The sequence below is a fragment of the Fundulus heteroclitus genome, chromosome 22 (assembly GCF_011125445.2).
Source record: "Fundulus heteroclitus isolate FHET01 chromosome 22, MU-UCD_Fhet_4.1, whole genome shotgun sequence".
Taxonomy (NCBI): domain Eukaryota; kingdom Metazoa; phylum Chordata; class Actinopteri; order Cyprinodontiformes; family Fundulidae; genus Fundulus; species Fundulus heteroclitus.
The window spans coordinates 34,411,467-34,437,079 of NC_046382.1; positions in this window are offsets into that span (position 1 = coordinate 34,411,467).

Sequence of the window (25,613 nt, forward strand, 5' to 3'; positions counted from 1 at the left end):
GATCCACCTGCAACGCTAACTATATAACCAGCTCTCAGACCAGTCACTAGTGCCAGATTATTACGAGCCACCGATGAGTCTAATCCAGCGTTTTCTGTACCCTGTCTGCCTGCCTGCCTGTTACATGACCTGTCTCTGCCTCCTGATTCTTTGAGCCTGCCTTATCCCTGTCGGACTTGATTGCCTGCCTGTTACTTGACCTGTTTCTGCCTCCTGATTATCTGTGCTACCAGGATTCCTGACCTGTTTCTGTGCCCTGACTCTGCCTTCGGATTCTGCCTTGGATTTTCCCTGGATCTCGGATCACCTGACTCTAACCAGGAATCTACTCTCAGACTTTGGTCTCTGGTTATTCCCCTTGATCATCCTGCCTGACTCTGCCATCACAGTTCTGACCCTGTTCCTGCCTTGTGACCACTGAGCTCCTGCCAGTCACAGGAGTTCAACCCTGAGAACTTCCCTGACCAGACACCAAATTGCATTAGGGCAACATACCCCACCAACTGGAGCCTGCACTCACCTTCCCAGCCCACTCCTGGATAGTAACAAGGTTAGTGACCACAAATTCAGTGACTGTTTCAACCCACAAGTCTCTCTGGTCACTACCATGCTGTCTCCATTTCCAGTGGTTCCGGTTCCTGACGGTGGTGATTCACCCGCGACCTGCAGCAGTTTACTTCAACGCTATCTGTTTATTGTGTGGTTGATGTCTTGGTTCCCTGTTTCTGGTCATTACACTGAAGCAGGTTGAAAAGAAGCTCCTGGGAAGTCATCATTTTCCAAAGTGATTAGTGTTGCAGTTGTTGCCAATGTAATTTGCACTCTTCCTGTCTGACCATCCGGGAAATCTGGCTATTTACTGTATACCTGCCTCCCATATCCAGTCTCTGCCAGACTGTCTCACTGACTGTATGTTTGTTCCCCAGTGCTTGTGTGCTCAGCCTGTCTATCCTGTGTTCACCCTGCCCTCACTAGTTCATTGTACTAGTGCTTGCATGCACTACTTTGTTGGGCTCTGGTTTGGATCAAGTGCTCGCTCTGCCCTCTCTGGGGACTCTACGGTTGCATACTCTAGTCATGACCAGGACTGCCTTTAGTTACTGGTGTTTGCCTTTCCATTTGGAGTATTCTGGCTTTCAACCTGTCTCAGCCATCATCACTTAGTGAACCTGCCTCAGTATCATTTTCTGGACAGTTTACCCCTGCTATCAGTCATCTATTAAATATCAATAAGTAGACTGGACATAAGCTTTAATGATTCCTGCCTGGGCATCTGCTGCTGCAGTCCCATGACGTCACTCCCTGCTCCCTGAGACTCACCGGTAATTGCGTCTGAGTGAATACACCTGTGACAGCTCTGTTTACTGGAAGCTGTTGCACCTGGGATGCGCACTATAAATTCCTGGCTCTTCCAGTGTGTAAGTGCTAGATTCTTGAAAGCCACAGTGTAAGTAGACTATCCTGCGTTCCTTGATTGATCTGTTATCAACCTGTCTCATTCCTGTTTCTCCTGTCTGCCTTGCCCCTGTTGTATACTCCTGTTGGCTTCTGATCTCCGGACATTGACCTCCTGCCTATCGACCAAGCCTGCTTGGTTCTGCCAATGTCTGATCTCACATGACAATGAACCAAGCCTGGATCTTGGACCTGTCTCATGTCTCTTCCTTGCTTGGATACCTTTGCATGGTGCGTCTGCCGCCTGTTACCGATTCGCGTTCTCCTGGACCCTGGATTACCCTTTTGCCAAGCCCTTCTTGAAATCTCTGCCCTGTGTAGATTTTACCTATGCATGACCCCTGAACTGTCTACTAAAATCCTGCAAGTTCCTGCCCTGCCTAGGATTGCCACAAACCGAATCAGTCACCAAGTGATTCTGATCCCCAAGACTGAGCTGACCGGATCAATGTTCAGAGCCTCTCGGCATCTGAGAAGGTTAGTGGTGTTTATTCATTTGTCTCCACATCCTCACTGAGTTTCTCCTCCTCCTTGCAGCGATTCGGTTTCCAGTCAGTCCCTATTCCAGCTACACAAGTTCCGTCCGTCTGTCCGTCCGTCTTCTTCCGCTTATCCGGGGTCGGGTCGCGGGGGTAGCAGCTTCAGTAGGGAGGCCCAGACGTCCCTCTCCCCGGCCACTTGGGCCAGCTCCTCAGGAGGAATCCCAAGGCGTTCCCAGGCCAGCCAGGAGACATAGTCCCTCCAGCGTGTCCTGGGTCTTCCCCTGGGCCTCCTCCCAGGGGCCCCTCCCTGGGCTGCCACCTTACCGTGGTGGAGGGGTTTGAGTGTCCCAATGATCCTAGGAGCTATGCTGTCAGGGGCTTTAAGCCCCTAGTAGGGTCACCCAAGGCAGACAGGTCCTAGGTGAGGGACCAGACAAAGCGCAGCCCAAAATGCCCTTATGATGAGTACTATTATTGGACCTCGTGTTGCCTCGCCCGGACGTGGGTCACCGGGGCCCCACTCTGGAGCCAGGCCTGGAGGTGGGGCACGTTGGCGAGCGTCTGGTGGCCGGGCTTTTGCCCATGGAGCCCGGCCGGGCTCAGCCTGAAGAGGCGACATGGGTCCCCCTTCCGACGGGCTCACCACCTGTCGGAGGGGCCAAAGGGGTCGGGTGCATTGTGTAACGGGTAGCAGTAGATGGCGGGGACCTTGGCGTTCCGATCCTCGGCTGCAGAAGCTGGCTACACAAGTTTATCAATAAATTGTAAACAACACTCCGGGTGTCATTGTCCCCTATTAACCCTAGTTGGGAGGTTCTCATTGCAGCAAAACAACTCATACTGATTCAGCATTATGGTGAGGTCTATTTTTCATGCACTTTATATTTGGCAACATTAATATTAGCACATTTAAGAAATGCCACAGGTTTTACACCGGTCGACCTAACATACTCTACTAACTAAATAAACCACACTAAATGTAGAACTCAGAAGTGCACGGTCCCCAGAGCATAAAGAATAAGTACAAATAAGTTTAATACTTAGGGATTTTGTCACCTACGGGCAAAACACCATGTCATCAAAATGTTTCACTGTGAAACATTGTGGTGGCAGCATCAGGCAGTGAGTATGTTTTTCTTCACCAGAATCCTAAATATCCTCTGAGCTGTGTGCTGCTGGTATGTGCTGTTTTTTTCTCACCTCTCCTTCCAGGGTGTGAATGGCAGGTGCTGTTTTGCTGCTGCAGATCATCAGTGCAAATTAGAAGGAGAGTAAAGAGAAGGAGTGGCCTTGAGGCAGGTGTCGGTTAGATTTAGCCAGCTTGACATCCACTTCTTCTCTGGTTACCGTACACTTACCAGAACTTTCCAAGCACCTCAGCATCTGTGGTTGTCCTCCTTCAGCTCCCTCTTGCTCACCTGCTTGCCCATCCTCTCACACTCACCACCAGCAGCCAACCTCAGCCTCAGAGGGTTTCCCCCAGTGACATGCAATCTAGGGAAGCTGGTGAGGCAGTGCCTCACCCATCACGATGACAAGCAAAATACTAACACTGATAAGAGACTGTTGCTTTTTTTCCACTTGACTTTTTGACAAATTTATTTATTTTCAGTACAATTTTAAATGTTTTATGGTCAAACCATAGGATAGAGTGTAAAGTGGACAGACTTTCTCTCAAGTGAATCATTTTGTTTTGTACTGCTTAAATCTAAAAACAGGATTTACACATTTTTATTTTAAATATGTCATTATGATTACTGGAATTACAATTGTATTTCAGAAGTCTTGTTTATTTGGTGCCCCTGCACTTGGTGCTCTTGTGCAGTTTGTATGTGTGATGCAGTTGGGCCAAGCAAGTAAGATATTATTTGTTGAGGCCAGGCCTAATACTGAAACAAAATATATTTTTCAGAAATAAACTGTAAAAATAAGCTTATTGAAATCTATAGGGGACTTATCACTTTATGTTTTTAAGGATCTTTTATTATATGTTTTCCAGTGTTATTTTTCATGTTAATGCCATGAGGCTTGAAGTTAATAAAAGCGGCTTCATGACATTTTGAATTTGGCTCATGTAGAATTGATTTAGAACTGGCTTTGTTCCTTTTCATTTCAATACAGTACAATGATTGATCTTTAGATTGTTCAATAGAGCTATATGAAAATATGATATAGGTTTCTGTGCCATATTTTTATGCCATTAAGGGGATTGTCGGCACTTATTTGTTTTCCTCCTAAAGCACTGGGACACTGGAACATGAATTTTAAACAGTGCAAGCATTCTTTCTGAGCTAATACAAAATTTGTTTCACTCTGTCTAATCCACAGTCTAAATAAAAATAGCACTTTCAAGAGACAGCTAGGATTTATAACGAAAATTGAATTTTTTTAATTAAAACCTGAAGTTAAACCTAACAAAGAACAGGATGCCCAGACACTCCACCTGTTAAACTGAAATCCTGTTTGCTGTCCTCCTTCTGTTGTCTACACACTGAGTAGCACAACAAAATCTATGATGGTAGTTCAATTTCCCTTTCTTTAGGGTAAACAGAACCAGTTCTGCATTTATAGCGACAAAAAAGCAATTAACCCATTAATGCTAAAATCACAAACTGCAATTTGTTTCAGAAAGGTGTTGAAGGTGTCTAATGAAGTGTAAAGACAAGTCCTGGGAATGAGCACAAAAGCTGGCGGAACACCCTAAAATGTATATCAGAGCTTTCGTCTATTGTTTTGCTTGAGCTTGATCTGCATTGATTGTTATTTGTGGTGGTTTTGATAGAGCAAAACATCATTACATGTCTGCACTTTTTGTAGTTCAACATTTTAATTTTTTGGACTGACTTTAACTGCACTGTTATCTGGCAGCGAAGTTTATCCTATGAATTGAATAACTATTTTTAAGTTGTACAGACAGTACATTGAAGTCGATAATAATGGATAATCAGCATAATGGTTCTCTTATTTTGAATACAAGACTTTTCAGGGAATAGCAGGTGTGATTTATCAATTTTGAATGTTTTTGTCATGATTTAGGTTTTTGTTTAGACATTCTGGACTGATTATGTTCCACTTCTCAGCCATTAGCCACCAATTATAATCCTATCAGCTCAGTCACTGTCCCTACTTTTACCTACCGCACTCATGCACTCCCTGCCAGAACGTCTCATCTTGTTTCCCCGCCTGCATGTGTTATTCACTCCAGCGACTTTCTTTTGTATTTTCCTGTGTTATCGATGGGACAAGTCTTTGCCCTGCCCTCACTAGTCTGCTTGCCAGTGATTGTGTGCACTGCCTGGAAGAAGGATTCCTGTTCAATTTTGTGTATCCTCCTGCTCACGCTGGAAACACGTTGCCGTTTTCAAGTCAGATTCTGTCCACAAATTCTGGTGACGTCTGATGTTGCCTGCAGCACTTGTTCAAGTCTGGTTCTTCCTGCAACAGCACCTGCTTCATAACACGTTTCAATTTCTGCCTGCATCTCCTAGTCAATTCTGGTTCTGCCTGCTACACCACCGGCATCTTCTGGTCTCCAGCCCATACCTGCCTGCTTACCTGGTCACCTTACCTCTTTTTAAAAGCAAACTGTGTTTGTCTAGAATATGGGGTTCCCAGAGTAATATGTATTACAGTTTTTAATAATAATAATAATATTAACAATAATGGATTTATTCTGTTGTGTATCTGGTTCAACCTGAATTTAAAGCTGTCTAGAGACAAAATAGGAAGTAAAATTGCCTTTACAGATGGTATAGGAACCGTGTCCTTGGACTTGCAATGCCTGGCTTGCCTATCTGAGAGAACCACAGACCATCTTTTTAGCAGAATTTGTGAGTTTTAACCTTGCACAATAATGTTGTTGCACTGTTTATTTTTATACTGTTCTATCTTTGTTTTATGATCTTACCTGAATCACTTTGAGGTTTATCTTAAATATAAAGTGCATTACAAATGTAAAATGTATTATTATTATTATTATTATTATTATTATTATTATTATTATTATTATTATTATTATTATTATAAAAAAAACTGAGGAATTCACAAATGGCATACTTTCTTTACCATGACTGTACTTGTTAATCTTTTCAAGAGCATTTTCGCTAAAACTGAAACCCCTCTACACACACACACACACAGACACACACAGACACACACACACACACACACACACACACACACACACACACACACACACACACACACACACACACACACACTGTTCCACTTCAGATTAATATAACTCCTTTGTAGAGGTACAGAACTAATTTTAGCATGTGATAATTGCTTTTGGGCTTTACAGTGAATTTACTGCCAGTCTTTCTCTGCTTCTGTCTTTTACTCCACAGCTGAAGTATTAGCCAAAAGGTTGTGTGCTAACCTATTTGGGTAAACTTGTAAGAATGACACTGGAAAATAAAGAGGTAATTTCATGAACGGTATGGCCACATACTTAATCCACAACAGTCAAAGAGATTGCATTTTTTGCACATTGTCTACTTGAGCTTTGCCATAATATACTGTCAGCAATAATTATGGTTTAATGGATTTAATTATACAGTAACACGCAATAAATTAAAATATGCCTTCCGATTAAGGTAATTTGTCAGAATAATAGTGCCGTTTGAAAATAACAACCCTAAAGTTGGTACTAAACATAATTTTCATTCAGTATTTCATTAATTTAATTAATTTATGTTTTGAAAACATTTCTATTGATGTTATGTAATATTTTAATCTTAAATATATTTTTGTTGGCTTTAAGTGCAAAATTATTATAATTAACAGAAACGAATGCTTCAAAACATTAGATTGTTTAATTTATATAATGTTTATGTTTTGTCTAATTCTACGATAGACTGGTGACCTGTCCAGGGTGTACCCCGCCTCTCGTCCATTGACAGCTGGAGATAGGCACCAGCACCCCTCGCAACCCCACAAGGGATAGACGCAGAGGCGGTTCTAGACAGGGGCCACCAGGGGCCAGTGCCCCAGTAGAAATGGTCCTGGCTCCTGTTAAGGCCCCTGTACTGAAGACATAACATTAAGTACACTTCTTACGATTATATGCACTAGCGAAGAAACCAAAATGGATCGGTCACTTTGACCAACTTTATTTTTTACCTATACAGTTTTACTCTAACAAGGATTTAACAATTTCCCATTTAGCTTCAGCCATATCAAGCTGGAATCACAGTTTTCATCTACCAGATCAGGGGTCTGAAACCTGCAGTTCCAGAGCCACATGTGGCTCACTTAATATTAATAAAAATATATATATATATTGCCCAGTTTTATTGTTTCATGCTTTTGTTCTGTGCCCCTCTGAAAAAAAAACACTGGCCCCACCTTAGCCCCCCTTGGTAAATTTGGTCTAGAACCGCCACTGGATAGACGTGTAAGAAAACACATCTATCCATTTGTTACTTCAAGGCTGGACTATTGTAATTCTTTACTATCAAGAAGTCCACAAAATGCAGTTCGAAGTCTTCAGCATATCCAAAATGCTGCGGCAAGAGTTCTGATGAAAATCAACAAGAGGGATCATATTTCTCCAATTTTAGCTTCCCTTCATTGGCTTCCTGTTAAATCAAGAATAGAATTTAAAATTCTCCTTCTAACGTATAAAGCCCTTAATAATCAAGCTCCATCATATATCAGAGCTCTGATTACCCCGTATGTTCCTAACAGAGCACTTCGCTCTCAGACTGCAGGTCTGCTGGTGGTTCCTAGAGTCTCTAAAAGTAGAATGGGAGGCAGCTCCTTTAGCTATCAGGCTCCTCTCCTGTGGAACCAACTCCCGGTTTTGTTCCGTGAGGCAGACACCCTATCTATTTTTAAGACTAATCTTAAAACTTTCCTTTTTGACAAAGCTTATAGTTAGAGTGGCTCATACCCTGAGCTATCTCTATAGTTGTGCTGTGATAGGCCTAGGCTGCTGGAGGACATCAGGGTCTAATTTTCACACTATATTGATTTCTACTGTTCTTCAGTCTACTGTTCTCCAGTTTTGCATTGTATTACATTGAAATGACTGTCGTCATTTCAGCTTTTAACTTTTTGCTCTCTCTCTTTTTCTTCATAGTAGGTTCACCTGGTCTGGCGTTTTGTTAACTGTGACATCATCCAGAGAAGACAGATCACCCGCTATTACCATCTAATGTAGAACAGATTACTGGATCAATGTGTGCTTCTGTGCTTTTTTGTCTCTCTTGTTGTGTCTCTGCTCTGTCTTCTGTAACCCCAGTCGGTCTAGGCGGATGACCGTTCATACTGAGCCCGGTTCTGCCGGAGGTTTTCCTTCCCGTTAATGGGGAGTTTTTCTTCCCACTGTCGCTTCATGCTTGCTCAGTATGAGGGATTTCAACAAAGCCATGTACAATGCAGACGACTCTCCCTGTGGCTCTACGGTTCCCCAGGAGTGAATGCTGCTTGTCGGGACTTTGATGCAATCAACTGGTTTCCTTATATAGGACATTTTTGACCAATCTGTATAATCTGACCCAATCTGTATAATATGATTGAACTTGATTTTGTAAAGTGCCTTGAGATGACATGTTTCATGATTTGGCGCTATATAAATAAAATTGAATTGAATTGAATTGAATTGAATTGAAAATGGATGGATTTTGTCTAATTTATTGATATTCTCTTATGCTTCTTATGTTTTATTTTGTAATGATATTGATTCAGAAACTTTTCTTTCTGTCATAGTCCACGCCGCGGTGCAGGCCGAGTTTTCTGTTTCTCTCCTTCTCTGCAGGGTTGGACGGGCAGGTGCTCCTCATCAGAGCTAATTACCATCCTTCTTAAGGAACTGAAGCCAGGAGGAGGGCGTCAGTTCGCTAATGCTCATGTGTGGGTACAGACCGCTATCACGTTCCTAGTTCCGAGCCTTGTTTCCTTGTGCGTGCGCAGACTAATCCCGTGTCTTGCTCCTTTTCCCTAGAAACCTGGATACCCAACCCAAGACCACCGTTCCACAGTTCAAGCTCTGGCAAACCCCTTCTGAGACCTCTCCGAGTTCCCGTTCTGGACACCCGAGTAAACCTCAGATCCACGACCTATGGAAGGCCTCCTTCCTGTGCTCCCCTGCCTGTCCACCCTCAGACCACCACCTCTGGAGAGATTCTACCGGCCTAGCACTTCCTAATTAAATCACTGGACACCTCACCGTCATCCCAGTGAGTTTTTCTCTGCCAACCATCACAACAACAATGATTTCTCAAACCATCTCCTGCCTGCTGCTTACCTCTCTCCTTCCCTTCCTCAGCCCGCGTACCCAGAGACAAAGCCAGCCGACATCACCACTCTTTATTATTTTTTTCAATAAAACCCCTTAAACTGTTTTTCTGCCTCCGTATTTGTGCTCATTCCAGAGTCAGTTTATTTAAACCATGACATTTTCTGAATCAATGCCATCTCTCTCAAAGAGATTTAGGTCTAAAATGACATTTCAACCTGGAGAGACTCACACACACAGAAGAGGCAATTAGAAAGATTTATTGACATAAATCAAAAAGTTCTTTGGCATTCAGACCCTGGCAGAAGACGTGAAAGATGTGAATGTCTATGATCGTGGATGTTAATTTTAGGATTGGGATTAGTGAAGTCTTTCCCCCGGGGTCCGAACACCGGTGGAAGAGGCCAGAGGAGATAAGGAAGCCCGGTGGAGACTGCAAGCGTGAAGGAGATGGGTTGGAGGTGGGTCGAAGCTCAGCTGAAAATCAGAAGAATCCATGGGAAGCTTTATAAGCAAAGTCTTGCAAGATGATAGGCTGAAAAAGGATGACGACTTGACACAGATTGGTTGATGCATGTAAAAGCTGTGAACACGCCTGCTGACGGGGGGTTCAATTGTCCCAGGCCCAGGACAGAGGGGGGCCCAAAACTGACACTCTGACCATTAAAATACAGGCAGAAGTAATTTTTCAGAAAATATTTGTGTGAAAAATATTTAATATTAGAGTAATTAAATATTATATATATATTTATATTTCTGCATTAGGTATATGTAATATGTTTTCTTTAAATAAGGGGCCATTAGAACTCCCCCACCACAACATAAAATGGTTTGACCATTAGGACAATGGCTGGCTGCAACTTTAAAAGTTTGTTCCGCTGCAAACTAAGAATCACAGGTGCACAGAAAACAGAAAAAGAGAAGATGACATGAAAGGCTTGAGGGATTTTATAAGTAAATATTTTTTATAAACTGAGGATGAGTCAGGAACAGGTTTAGGAACCGAAATGCAGAGGAATCATGCCCATCCAGAGCCAGGTAAGAAGCAATGCGTTTATCAATGTGATTTTAAAGTATAGCATCCGCTAGCTAGTGTAAGGAGGAAAACACCTTTTCTTTTACAGAAATACTTGAGCTTAGCGCCAAAAGAGCTGAAAGCAGAGAGAGGGCAGGGGTCCAGGTACAATCTGAAAGATGCCTCAGCAGAGCAGAAGCCAGCTGAGGCGGGGAGCTGGGGGGTGGTGGTGGTGGAGGGGGGGACGCAGCGTGTGTTTGAGGAGGAGACAGAGAGAGCCATCCCTAGCGATATCAGAGACAGTGCAGGTGGAGGGGCTTGCTGCCCGATCAGATAGTCTGAGCATAGTCGCTCAGAGACAGAACACAGCGTTAATTTCAATGACCCAGCATTATGGCCAACAAAAATGACTGATTCTGATCGAATGAATGTTGTGCGTTTAATGGCAAAAAGGAAGCATTTCTCAGAGATGGCAAATGAACTGCCCAGCAGATTCAGAGGGCAGAGAATTCCCAAAGTATCTAACATATTCTACCTCCCTCAATGGAAGGGAAAAAAATTGTTAGGGACTGGCTAATATACAGCAGGTGAAAAAAAGCCATATTTTGGCTGCAGGGCTTGCTGTTCTCTTGTGAAGAAAAGATCAACTAGTGCACTAAATTTAATAGATGGGTTGAAAATATCCAATATAAAATACAGAGATTTCCAGGGCATGAATTATATAGTTAAGTTGACTTTTTTGGTGTGTGTATGTGTGTGTGTGTGTGTGTGTGTGTGTGTGTGTGTGTGTGTGTGTGTGTGTGTGTGTGTGTGTGGTGTGGTGTGGTGTGGTGTGGTGTGGTGTGGGCCCCCAAAAATACTGTGTCAGCTTGCCTGGCTGTGAATGTCTGAGCTTTGATGTTCATTTCACTATTAAGATTAGTGAAGTCTTCCCTTGAAAGAGGTTGCCAATGCCGAGGCCAAGCTAAATGGTTGGCCTCGGCATTGGCAACCTGAGAAGACTGAGACATTTTATGAATGAAAGATAAGTTGTACTCAGGCAGCAAGGCGACCATGGCTTCAGAATCGAGGGTGATGCCAAGGAGTTGCTTGCAGGGTTTTTTATGTTAAAGAGGATCCAACAAAGAGCTTCAGACAATTTGCTGAACAGCAGGACTACACATACAGCCGGACTTACCAGAGGGCTAAGGTGGAAAGAATAGAAGTTTGAATTAAATGGCCATATCAAAAGACCCTTGAAAACCTCCTTGAGGAGTGGCTGAATAATCACCTCTGTTCACGTAACACAGACTAGAGATTAGCGCAAATGTGAGTGGAAGTAGAGGAAAGAGGTACACCTACACAATTTAATGTTCCCATAACCAGTGACCGTTTTGGTGTTTGATGCTTTCATGTTGAAAGCACTTTGGACTGCCTTGTGCTGAAATGTGCTACAAAAATAAATTTGACTATGAAAACACAGAGAAGCTGGGGAGGAGAAAATCAAAGGGCGGTTGAAAAAGAAATGCCTATTCAGGAATAATAGCGGGAGTGGAAAGATGACGGCAGATCAGGAGTTGGGCCTGATACAGCCTCTGAACAGAGAAGAATGATGGGGGCAGACTTTAGATGAGCATGCTTGAAAAAGCTGCAAACATGCCTGTGTGCACGACTGCTTTGTGTGTTCCTGTGTGTAACAGTGCTCCCTCTGCCCTCCTTGGGAACCCATTGTCTGTAACTCGGGTCATCTCCTTGTTTCAGTCATCATCACCTGGTCATCCTTCTCTGCCATCATCTCCTGGTCATCCTGCTCTGCCACCATCACCTGGTCAGCCTGTCTCAGTCATCGTCACCTGTCCAACTACCTTCGTCTGTGCAGTCTGTCAACACAACATCCCTTTTACAATAAACGTTTTAAATTCAACTCTGTGTCTGGCTGAATTATTAGGTCTGCAGATTCTGGTGCATTACAAATGGGGAAATATTCCTTTTTGATTAATGATATTTTGTGTGACATAAGAATAAATTATTGAGCTAATTGCGTTGCTGTTAGCCACATGACACGGATGTGCTCTCAACATAACTTCTGGTCGTCAACCCCATAAGGCGCCCCTCCACTAAGTTACCAATTCAAATTATTTCTGGAGAAATAACTACATTGAATATGTTGTGCAATTACACAAGGTTTTAAGTTATTTAATGTTTAATAAATAACCCTCAATCTGTTAGGTATTGTCCAGTGAATATCAGCCCAAAGAGCTGATATTTGGACAACAATTAAAAGGAATGACTCGAGCACTGGCATTGTTTTAGCAGCAAACTCTACACACATGTGGAATAAATGAGGGACAATTTCTCTTGAAGTTCAAGAATTTATTAAAAGAAATAAATTCATATCCAGAGAACACTGCTATAGAATGCTGTTTATCAGAATTAACACTATATATCAAGTGACAAATCCTCTCTACTCGGCTAGTGAAACTTAATTAAAACTACTAAGCAAAACTAAGATAAATAGAAACTATGGAACTATGTACACACAAAAGAGAAAACAAAAGGACAAATAAAATAGTCAAAAACCATCATCAGAATGATTCAGTAAATCCTGGTTCTCTGCAGGTCTAAGTCAGAGAACCAAAGTTCATCATCAAAGTGTATAGCCACGTTATTTTACCTTTTTTTAGATTTAAACGTCAATGACTCACTCTGGTTGCATACGAAGGTTTTATGAAATATTATCATGTTCTACTGCTGTATTAGATGGTATTTTGATGTTAAGGAAGCGGACTAACAGCTATTAGCATCTCCAAGCAAAACAATGCAGAATGGTCCAAGATCTAGTGGAGAAAAAAAATACAAAAAATGTATGATTCCATGAGGGAATAGACTGGAATGTTGCTGGGAATACAGTGTGAACTTTGGTTCTCTAACTTAAAGATCCTCAATTCATTGAATCATTGTATGATGATGGTTTTCAACCATTTTTTGTCCCTTTGTTCTTTTTATGTGTATATGGTTCCTTATTTCCTTTAATCTTAATTTTGCTTAGTAGTTTTAGTTAAGTTTGACTAGGTTAGCAAAGAAATGTTGATTGAAGTATATTGTTAATTCAGATAGATTACATTATTAATGGTGTTTCCTGGATGGACATTTGTTTCTGTTACTGTGAATTCTTATATTTGAAGAGAAGTTGTCACTCATTTATTTCATATGTCTGCAGAGTGTGTTGTTAGAGGTTGCCAATGCTCGAATCATTCTTTCACCTATTGCCCTAAATTCAAAACCAAATGGTGCTGATATTCACCAGACAATACCTGACAGACCATGAGTTATTTGATCAAACATTAAATAACTTAAAAGCATGGAATTGTACAACACAAGTTTAATACCTAATGTATTTACTGAAATGAAAAGATTTCTAACTTTGGTAAACCTGTTTGCATTGCACCTTAACTTCCCTGAAAGGCCTGGCACCTGGTTTGGTCCTCTGCTGCTGTTGGCCATTTGCTTCAAGACTCAACATGATACACATTTAGAGATGGTATCCCGAGTTCTCGAATTGTAAAGTGTGGTTATTTGCTGTAGCCGTTCCATCATCTCAGACCAATCTGTCTATTCTCCACTCCTATCAACATGGCAACTGCTGCTCACTAGATTTTTTTCTGTTTTTTTGGACCCTTTCCTTTAAACCCGAGAGACAGTTGTTTGTTACAGCAGATCAGATATGACTGCAATACTCAGACCTGCCTACTCCCAGTTGCCATCTCATTTTGCAAAACAATCATTTTCCTCCTTTCTCCCCAATAAAATGTCTTTGGTTCTTTGTCTGGGGTCAACAAGAGGAAACGGCAACATAATGGTTACGGGAAACCTGATGGGAATTTTGATTGCGATAGGAAGTAAACATGGTGATGTACTGATTAACAAACTTATCTAAAAAGATCTGCTGACCTATTTTGTAGAGACAAAAATAAAATATGTTTTGCTGGTTTTCTACTTTGTAGGACTTATAAGGGATGTCAAAAAAGTAAGTCAATAGATTAAAAATATTTTTAGTCTGTTTTTTTTGGCACCATGTTTTACTATGAATTATTACAAATTAAAATCAAACTTATGCTCATATGAAATATAATAAATATAATATAATTTTAAATATTATTCAAAAGTAATTTTATGTCAATAACTCCATCACAAACCAAAACATGTAATATAGGTTAATTGCACATGGACTGATGCTTTCAAGTCTTTATTTATGTTAATTATTACAATTTCCCCCTCACAGCTAATAAAAACACGTTTGAAATTAGAATATTACATCAATTCAATTCAATTCAATTCAATTTTATTTATATAGCGCCAAATCATGAAACATGTCATCTCAAGGCACTTTACAAAGTCAAGTTCAATCATATTATACAGATTGGGTCAGATTATACAGATTGGTCAAAAATGTCCTATATAAGGAAACCAGTTGATTGCATCAAAGTCCCGACAAGCAGCATTCACTCCTGGGGAAGCGTAGAGCCACAGGAAGAGTCATCTGCATTGTACATGGCTTTGCAGCAATCCCTCATACTGAGCAAGCATGAAGCGACAGTGGGAAGAAAAACCACCCATTAACGGGAAAAAAAACCTCCGGCAGAACCGGGCTCAGTATGAACGGTCATCTGCCTCGACCGACTGGGGTTACAGAAGACAGAACAGAGACACAACAAGAGAAACAAAAAAGCACAGAAGCACACATTGATCTAGTAATCTGTTCTACATTAGATGGTAGTAGCGGGTGAGCCGTCTTCTCTGGATGATGTCACAGTTAACAGAACGCCAGACCAGGTGTACCTACTATGAAGAGAAAAGAGAGAGAACAGAAAGTTAAAGCAGAAATGACAACACATAATGCATAATTGAAGAACAGTAGAACTCAATATAGTGAGAAAATTAGATCCTGATATACTCCAGTAACCTAAGCCTATAGCAGTAAAACTATAAAGGTAGCTGAGAGTAACATGAGTCACTAGTTATAATTTTTGTCAAAAAGAAAAGTTTTAAGCCTAGTCTTAAAAGTAGACAGGGTGTCTGCCTCACGGACCAAAACTGGGAGTTGGTTCCACAGGAGAGGAGCCTGATAGCTAAAGGATCTGCCTCCCATTCTACTTTTAGAGACTCTAGGAACCACCAGCAGACCTGCGGTCTGAGAGCGAAGTGCTCTGTTAGGAACATATGGGGTAATCAGAGCTCTGATATATGATGGAGTTTGATTATGAAGGGCTTTATACGTTAGAAGAAGAATTTTAAATTCTATTCTTGATTTAACAGGAAGCCAATGAAGGGAAGCTAAAATTGGAGAAATATGATCCCTCTTGTTGATTTTCATCAGAACTCTTGCTGCAGCATTTTGGATCAGCTGAAGGCTTTGAACTGCATTTTGTGGAATTCCTGATAGTAAAGAATTACAATAGTCCAGCCTTGAAGTAACAAATGCATGGACCAGTTTTTCAGCATCACTCCTGGACAGAATGTTTCTAATTTTGGCGATATTCCGGAGGTGAAAAAAGGAAACTCTGGAAACCTGTTTAATATGGGATTTAAATGACATGTCTTGGTCAAAAATAACACCAAGATTTTTTACTTTATTACCAGAGGCCAGTTTAATGCCACCCAGATTAAGTGATTGATTAAGAAGTTTATTTTTTGAAGACTCTGGCCCAAAGATTACAACTTCGGTCTTGTCAGAATTTAGATGCAGGAAATTTAAAGTCATCCAGCTTTTGATGTCATCAAGACATGACTGCAGTCGAAGTAATTGATTGGATTCATCAGGATTTATGGATAAATATAGCTGAGTATCATCAGCATAACAGTGGAAATTAATCCCATGCTGTCTGATAATTTTGCCTATCGGAAGCATATATATAGTAAAGAGAATTGGTCCAAGGACTGAACCCTGTGGTACTCCACAAGTGACCCTAGAGTTTGAGGAAGATTTATTATTAACATGAACAAATTGGAATCTGTCTGACAGATAAGATTTAAACCAGCCTAATGCTTTCCCCTTAATCCCTACAGTATGTTCAAGTCTTTGTAGGAGAATATTGTGATCAACTGTATCAAACGCAGCACTGAGATCTAACAGGACAAGTATAGACACAAGTCCATTATCTGAGGCCATGAGAATATCATTAGTGACCTTCACCAGAGCTGTTTCAGTGCTATGATGAGCTCTGAAGCCTGACTGAAACTCCTCAAGTAGGTCATTACTTTGTAAATGTTCACAAAGTTGATTAGCAACTACTTTCTCAAGAATTTTAGATAAGAAAAGAAGATTAGATATAGGTCTGTAATTTACTAACTCATCTTGATCAAGAGAAGGTTTCTTAAGTAAAGGTTTAATAACAGCTACTTTCAAAACCTGTGGTACATATCCATTTACTAAGGATAGATTAATCATGTCTAAAATAGTGCCACTGATCAAAGGGAATATGTCCTTAAACAACTTGGTTGGGATTGGGTCTAACATACAGGTAGAAGGTTTAGATGAAGCTAAAATTTTAGATAGCTCAGAAAGCTCTACTGCTTCTAAACAGTTCAAACACTGCACAGATTCTAAAGATTCCTCCAATGCTGCCTCACTTACTGAGGACGAGGTAATCATGTTTGGGAGGATGCCAATTATTTTATTTTTAATGGCATCAATTTTATTTATGAAGAATCCCATAAAATCATTACTACTGAGAGCTAAGGGAATGGATGGATCAACAGAGCTGTGGCTCTGGGTAAGTTTGGCAACTGTACTAAAGAGAAATCTAGGATTATTTTTATTCTCTTCAATTAATGATGAAAAATATGCTGCTCTAACTCTGCGGAGGGTCTTGTTATACAACAATAGTCTGTCCCTCCAGATTAAGTAGGATTCCTCTTGGTGTGTAGAGCGCCATTTTCTCTCCAATTTCCTAACATTGCGCTTCAAGGAACGCAGCTCTGAATTAAACCAAGGAGCCAGCTTCCTGTGAATAATCACCTTCTTTTTCAAGGGAGCTACATTGTCTAATGCAGAACGTAATGAGGAAGTCACATTGTTAGCAAAGGTATCGATTTGTGAATGGGAAGAAACAGCAATGCTGCCATCTACAGGGCATTTCTGCAATACTGAGGATATTAAAAAGGGGACAGACTCTTTAAGTTTTGATACAGCATTATCCGATAAAAATCTACTATAATGGAACCCTCTTTTGGGGGTGGAGAATTCAGTTAGATTAAACTCAAATGTTATTAAAAAATGATCAGACAGGACAGGGTTGTGAGGAAATACTGTTAATTCTTCACAATCAATGCCATATGTCAGCACAAGGTCTAAAGTATGGAGCCGAGAGTGCGTCGGTTTATGCACATTTTGAGCAAAACCAATTGAATCTAGGATAGTTTTAAAGGCTACACTAAGGTTATCACATTCAGTGTCAACATGGATGTTAAAATCACCCACTATAATAACCTTATCAGTATTTAACACCAAATCAGATAAGAAATCTGACAACTCATCCAAAAACTGAGTGTAAGGGCCTGGTGGACGATACAAAACAACAAACAGAAGAGGTTTTATTGCTTTGCAGTTTGGATGAGGGAAACTGAGGGTTAAATGTTCAAAAGAACTGTAATTATTAGTTGGCCTGGGACTAATTAATAAATCAGACTGAAAGATAGTTGCCACTCCTCCTCCTCTTCCCACAGATCTGGGAATGTGGAAATTTGAATAACTGGAGGGGGTTGACTCATTTATACTAACGTAGTCCTCTTGTAGCCAGGTTTCTGTGAGACAAAACAAATCAATCTGATTATCAGAAATTAATTCATTAACTAACAAAGTCTTTGGAGGGAGAGACCTTATATTTAATAGACCACATTTTATTATTTTATTTTTAGGTTCAAGGTGAACCATATTGATTTTTATTAGGTTTTTATGATTTGTTCCTTTTAGATCAGTTTTTGATCTGTTAAGTTTTGGCCGTGGGAAAGACACCGTCTCAATAGGATAATGGGTGGGTAACAGTACAGAAGCTGCAGAGAGGTGTGTTAAACTACGGCTCTGCTTCCTGGTCTGGACCCTGGGTTGTCAGCGTTTAGGAGAACTAATAAATCCGGCCAGATTTCTAGAAAGAAGAGCAGCACCATCCAAAGTAGGATGGATGCCGTCTCTCCGGATCAGACCAGGTTTTCCCCAGAAAGTTCTCCAGTTATCAATGTAGCCCACGTCGTTTTCTGGACACCACCTAGACAACCAGCGGTTGAATGATGACATGCGGCTAAACATGTCATCACTGGTCAGATCAGGCAGGGGACCAGAGAAAATTACAGAGTCCGACATAGTTTAAGCAAACTCACAAACCGAAGCAACACCAACTTTGGTGACCTCTGATCGGCGTGACCGGGTGTCATTACCGCCAGCGTGAATAACAATTTTGCGGTATTTACGCTTATCCTTAGCCAGTAGTTTTAGGTAGGATTCTATGTCGCCTGTTCTGGCCCCTGGTAGGCATTTAACTATGGTCCCTGGTTTCTTTAGTGCCACATTTCTCATTATGGAGCTGCCAATGATTAAGGTCGGCTCCTCGGCGAGATTGTCGCTCAGAGGGGAAAATTTATTAGAAACGCAGATGGGTTGGTGGTGATCTGGGGTCTGTAATCTAGAGCTATGCTTCCTACGAACTGTCACCCAGCCAGCCTGGTTACCAGGCTGCTCGGGTGCTACTGCTTTAGGTTCGCTACGTGAAGTTACTCTATGCGGCTCCGCGCTAGCAAAAGAGCGGCTATCAGCTGGTTTTTCAACAGCACGGAGCCGGGTCTCCAATTCTGACACCCTCGCCTCCAAAGCTACAAAAACACTACATTTATTACATGTACCATCATCACTAAAGGGGGCAGAGGAATAACTGAACATCTGACACAGAGAGCAGCAGATAGGAGACTTAGTCAGACACGGAGAAGCCATTATGAGGCTAAGGCTTGGCTAGCGCTAGGCTAACGCTAGGCTAAAGCTAGGCTAACGCCCTATTATCACGCCAAAGAACAAACCGTGTGAAACACGAGGAGTTCCCAAACGTGATGAGCAGCCACAGACAATGTTTTAAAAGTGCTTATGTTTGGAAACAGATGTTACAGCAAAGAGGTTTAAAGATAAAAAGCGAGAGAGCCTGGAGCAAAGCTCCGTCGTTCACACAGCAACAACAGGAAGTGACAGAATACGCCTTACCGCAAACAGGAAGTCCGCCATCACACCTGTAAAACTATTATTAATGCAGAAATGTGTGCAAAGCCAAATCAAATTTCAATTAATTAGGTAAGCTATCTGACAAGGCTTCTTTGCCAAAATAAAAGTACCTTTTGAAAATAATTGTCTTTAAGCAGGTATTGAACATCATTTTCATTAAGCGCATAATGAAAGCGTGGGTCTGTATGGGCTTGTTTTTCTTGGGTGTGGTATGCATCTTAGGTGAACAGAGCCTTCCGTTTTAGTTTTAATAATTTAGTCTATATCATTGACGGAACTTTATGATCTACCGGTCCGTTATTTTGAAGAGAGAGCTGAGCCAAAAGGCAAAGCTCTCGATTTACCGGTCGATCTACGTTCCTACCCTCATCTATGGTCACGAGCTTTGGGTTGTGACCGAAAGAACGAGATCCTGGATACAAGCGGCCGAAATGAGTTTTGTCCGTAGTGTGTCTGGGCTCTCCCTTAGAGATAGGGTGAGGAGCTCAGTCATCCAAGGAGGACTCAGAGTAGAGCTGCTGCTCCTCCATGTCAAGAGGAGCCAGTTGGGGTGGCTCGGGCATCTGGTTAGGATGCCTCCTGGACGCCTCCCTGGTGAGGTGTTCCGGACACGTCCCATCGGGAGGAGACCCAGAGGAAGACCCAGGACTATGTTTCTCGGCTGGCCTGGAAATGCCTTGGGATTCCCCCGGAGGAGTTGGCCCAAGTGGCTGGGGAGAAGCTGCTACCTCCGCGACCCAAACCCGGATAAGCGGAAGAGGATGGATTGATGGAATTTTATGAAATGTGGAATTATTGGCATATTTCATTTAACCTTACAAAAGTCATTTCATACCTGTAAGCATTACACTCCCCAATGCTGCCTTTTTAATAAATTCATATAAGTAGGCATTCCGTATTTGCTGAAGCTAGTATCATTTTACTAACCTGACTCTCGTCAGATGGATTTTGTTCCGGAGAGCTCCACACGTGTGGCACCGTGTTGAGCTCGGTGGAAGTACATCCATCTGGCGAGAGTCAGGTTATAATTTTACGGGATGGATGGATGTGATCTTTCAGTTAGCAGCAAGTTACAGTTTTAGCAGCTATATGTCATTATCTTCTACACAATGAACAGTGAACAGAGAAGTGTAGATAGGTGAAAGGCGTAAAATCTGTAGTACACTATTGTGTCAGGACAGTGTTATGTTTTCAAGTAAGCCCAATATAACTACTTTCTTTTTAAAAACTCTATGGTTGCATGAGCAACTTAAGCTGCTAGTTAACTGGTCAACATAGTGCTGTACACAACAAAATAAAAAAATAAATTAATTAAAATAGATGAGTCAAACATAGACAACCTAAAATAGACAAATAAGGTAATTGAAAACAGTAAAAATAAAGATTAAAACACATGTGTTTTAAGAAGAGTCTTTAACTCTGAAAGCACAGAGGCCTGCTTGAAAGCAAAGGTATGATCTCCTCTAGTTTCCGCTTTGATTCAGGGACAAAAAGGAGCTGCTGGTTGGCAGACCTAAGGGAGGGGACAGGTGAATGTGTCATGATCTTGGCACTAGTGCTGGTCTGATTCACCATTTGACACGCCTGTGCTGCATCGCCCCGTTCTCATCAGCCTTCCCCTGATCCACCTGCACCTCAGACTATATAATCAGCTCTCAGACCTGTCACTAGTGGCAGATTATTACGAGCCACCATTGAGTTTAATCCAGCGTTCCTGAATCCTGCCTGCCTTCCTGTTTCTGACCTGTTTCTGCCTTCTGATTCTCTGAGCCTGCCTTCTGATTCTCTGAGCCTTCCAAGCCCCTGTCAGACCTGATTGTTGTTCTTCAATTAGTTATTGAAGCGAAACATCAGAATCAATGTTTTTGCCCTGCAATACGCAACAAAAGTCTGTCTTCCACCAATAATAATAATAATAATAATAATAATAATAATACATTTTATTTGAAAAGCCCCTTACATAGCATTCAAGGACACTGTACAAAATTAAAACAAAACAAGTAGCAATACAACAACAAAGCATCAATAATCTAAAACAAATATAAAATAAAACATTTATAGAGAGTAGGCAGCTTTAAAAATATACATTTTGAGGCGACTAAAATGGGGGAGGGAGTCAACTTTGCGGATGTCAAGAGGCAGTTGATTCCAGAGCTGGGGGCAAAATATGAATAAGCTCTGTCACCCATGGTCTTGAGGTGGATGGAGGGGACAAAGAGACAAATGGAAGATGAAGACCCGTGAGAATGAAAGGGGGTGTGAATATGGAGAAGTTTGGGCAAATAAGGAGGGGCAAGGTTATGGATGACCTTGAAATAATAATAATAATAATACTTGAAAATAAGGAGGAGTAGTGACTTACCCAGCCTGGATGTCTAGTGTCGAATGTATGGTGAGATGTTTGAATGTTAGTGTTGGGGAGGGTTTAAATCTACGGGTGGTGTGGGGGGGGGGGGGGGGGGGGGGGGGTTGGTGGACGTTCTGGTGGGCTTGTGTCCGGCCCCCTGTCCCGGTCCTGGTCCGTGTAGTCTCCCGGTGCGGGTCTCACCTGGGGGGTGGGGTTTGGGATGGCTCGTGCGGGCTGGCTGGCCAGGGTCCCCCATCTTATTAATTTATTTATTTAATTATATATTATTATTATTATTAATAATCTTTTTTTGGGGGTGGGGGTTAAACACAGTAGGCATGGGGGGTGGGCTGGGGGAGGTAGAGGTGTTGGTCCTGGTGGGTGGTTGGCTGGCAGGCCCTGCGGCCTCTCCCCGGCCCCCGGGCTATGGTGGTGCCGCTGGAGGGGCCCCTTTCTCCGGGTGGGGCTTTCGGGGAGCGGGGGTGCCTATTGGAGTCAGTAGGGGAGCTGGCTCCCTGGGTTGGCTCCCCAGTCCTTTGCTCCCCATCCCCGGACTCCTCCCTCTGCCTGCTCCATCACGCCGCCACACATGTAGGTCCTTGGGGAGAGGGCGTTACTGGAGGTTGCCACCTTTTGGTGACGTCCCTCTCCCCAATTTTATCATGCATTTTAGACACTTTCACTCCAAACATTTTCACAACGCACATCCATGTAGGCCACGATATGGGGGTGGGGGGGGGGGGGGGGGGGACGTCTGGGGGGGGGGCTTATGTTGTGTGAGCCTCGCCCCGGGCGGCTCCCTTCACCCCCTCTCGCATTTAGACATTGAGGGTTCTTCTGGGTAGTTGGTTGGAGGGGGGGCGCTGGCACCAGCTCCCTTCCGGAGGGGGGGTGGGCTGTGCCGTGCACCCCCTTCGGTGCTCCCAGTTTTAAACACACCTGAGAACAACATGCAACAACACAACATCTGAGCGGGCGTAGGGAGGATCGGGGGTCTTTTGCACACCCCCGATCTCAGATCGCGGCACGGAGTCTGGGGCCTGGAGGAGGTGCGGGCCACTGGGTACGGGGTCTTGGCGGGGGGCGGTTGCGGCTGGCCGGCGGCTTACCGGATCTGGGGCTGACGCCTCTGCTCTCCCCAGGAAGGGATGGGGGGCAGGGGTGGCTAGGGTAAGGTCGGGGTGGGAGGGGGTTTATTAGGTATATAGTGGGTGATGGGGGGCTCTGGTCGGATGGCCCGTACGGGTCGTGTCGGCCCCCCCTCTTTGGGGGGCCTGGTCCGGGGGGCGCCTGGTCCGGGGGCGGGGCCGGGGGACGGGCACAGGCAGTCGTATTGTTGAATTGTGGTGACCCCCCCCCCCCCCCCCCCCCCCCACTTGGGTTTTTTGGATGTGAATGCTATGTGAGAATGTGTGTAAAGCGTCCTTTTTTTTAATTTATTTTTTATTTTATTTATTTATTTTATTTATTTATTTTTTTGGTGTCTGTGTGTGGCGAGTGGGGCACAAGGGAGGGATGGTGTGAATGAGTGTTTTTTTTTTTTTTTTTTTTTTGTTTTTTTGTTTTTTTTTTGTTTTTTTTCCTTCCAGGTTTGGGTTCGGTCCGCTCCCTCTCCCAAGATCATCTCAAGTCTCCGCTAGGTGCGGAGCCCATCCCCCCACGTCCTGCCCTCCTCCACTGCGTTGGCGGGCGCCTTGACCCTCTGGCGCGTTGACGGTCCTCGGGTTTGGGGCGGGTTCCCGGGTGGGCGCCGGCCCATTCCCGGCGGTGGCTTCGCGGCGCCTGGCCCCCCGGGGGGCGGCCGGGGCCCCTGCCGCGGGGGCTGGGCGCCCCTGGGGCCTCTGGCCCCCAGGGCCCATGGCCAGGACCACTTCAGCGGGGCCGGCTGCCGGCGGAGCCCACGGGCTCGTCCCCGCGGCTCTTGGGGGCGTCGGCATTGCGGTGGCTGGGGGATTTCCTCGGGGTCGTCTCTCCTCTTTCCTCAGGGGGGGGTTGTACATTTCCTGTGAAGGCCCCTCTCGGGCGCACTGCTTTGGGGGCCCCTTTGGGAGTCCGGGGTTATGGGTCCCCTGACCCCTGCCTCTGTGCTCGGGGAAGGTGGGTCTTCGGTTCTCCACAATCACTATCAAGCCATTTCCTTCTGGATAATTTTCACCTAAACTAGTGCACTCTCACAATCTCCCACAGGTGCTGGGTCCCAGGTATTAAATGTTCACTTATATACAGAAAGGCTATAATTTATTTACTTTCTTTTACCTTTTTTTTTAGGTATCACATTACACATGTCAGCTTAAATAATAATACATATGATTTAGCAATGGTATCAAGGTGTTACACGATTGTATCTGTTGCTTTATGTCTGTTGGTTGTGCTGTTCTTTTTGTGTCTTTTTCCAGGTGATGGAGCAGACAGAGGAAGTTTTATCATTCTCTTCCTTTTATCTCTTCTTTCTTTCACCTCTTCTTTCTCTTTTTTTTTTCTTTCTTTCTTTTCTTCTCTTCTTGTTTTTCTTTTACTCTCCTACTTTCCCATTGTAGTGTCCATATAATTTGAAATTCTCCCTGCAGGAATCACAATAAAGCTATTTACACGCACAAATCAAGCGGAGCATTATGGCGAAAGCTGTTTGCTCCACTTGTGAAAGTAAAATCTGTCGAGCTCTATTTGGCATTAAGATATCAATTTTTATTGCCACATTGCTAGACAGGACACTGGGAAAAAAAAAAAAAAAAAAAAAGAAAATAAGGAGGAGCAACTTAAAGTGGATACCAAATTGGATGGAAAGCCAGTGTAGCTGTTGTAGAATAGGGGTAATGTGTTGGAAAGAGGATGTTAGGGTAATGATATGAGCAACAGAATTCTGAACCAACTAAAGTTTATTGAGGGTTTTCTGTGGGAGACCGTAGAGAAGAGAGTTACAATAGTCAAGATGGGAGTTGACTAGGCTATGAATAAGGACAGATGTGGAGTGGGGACTGAGGGAAGGACAGAGGAGGTTTATGGGGTGAAGGTGGAAATAAGCAGAGTGAATTATGTTACTAATGTGGGACTGAAAAGAAAGGGTGCTAGTAAAGGTGACACCAATGCTTTTTACCTGGACAGAATGGGATATTGTGCAATTGTCAATAGTTAAAGAAAAGTTATTGACTTTACAGAGGGTGGAATTGGTACTTATTAGAAGAATTTTTGTTTTATCAGAATTGACTTTAAGAAAGTTTACAGTGAAACAGCAGTTAATAGCATAGAGGCAAGAGGAGAGGTAAGAGGTGAGTGATGTGGCAGATGGTTGGCAGGATAGATATAGCTGGGTGTCATCAGCATAGCAATGAAACCTGATATTAAAGTGTTGAAGGATGGAGCCGAGGGGGAGGAAATAAATAATAAAAGGGAGTGGGCCAAGGACAATGCCTGGCGGGACACCAGAAGTAACAGGAGAGTGAGTGGAATGAAAGGCTTTCAATTGAATGAACTGAGTGTAGCCAGTTAGATATGAACAGAACCAGGAAAGGGGTGCACCTGTAATAACAATGGAAGAAAGTCTCTGGAGACGGAGGGAGTGTGAAATGGTATTGAACGCTGCACTTAGATCAAGAAGTATCAGGAGGGAGAGAATGCTGACAATCTTGCAAGAACAATCTTGCAGTGTAATATATTGAATTATTCCAAAAAATCACATCAAAAGTCAATGTAATAAAAATGACACAATGTAAGGCATTTTATCAACATGGGTTAAGTACACTTGAAAGGATTTTATTGTTTGTACAGTGATATTACTATAAACGTTTCTCTTGTCCCCTGTTGCAGATTCTCATCACCTGTCTGCTTTCCAT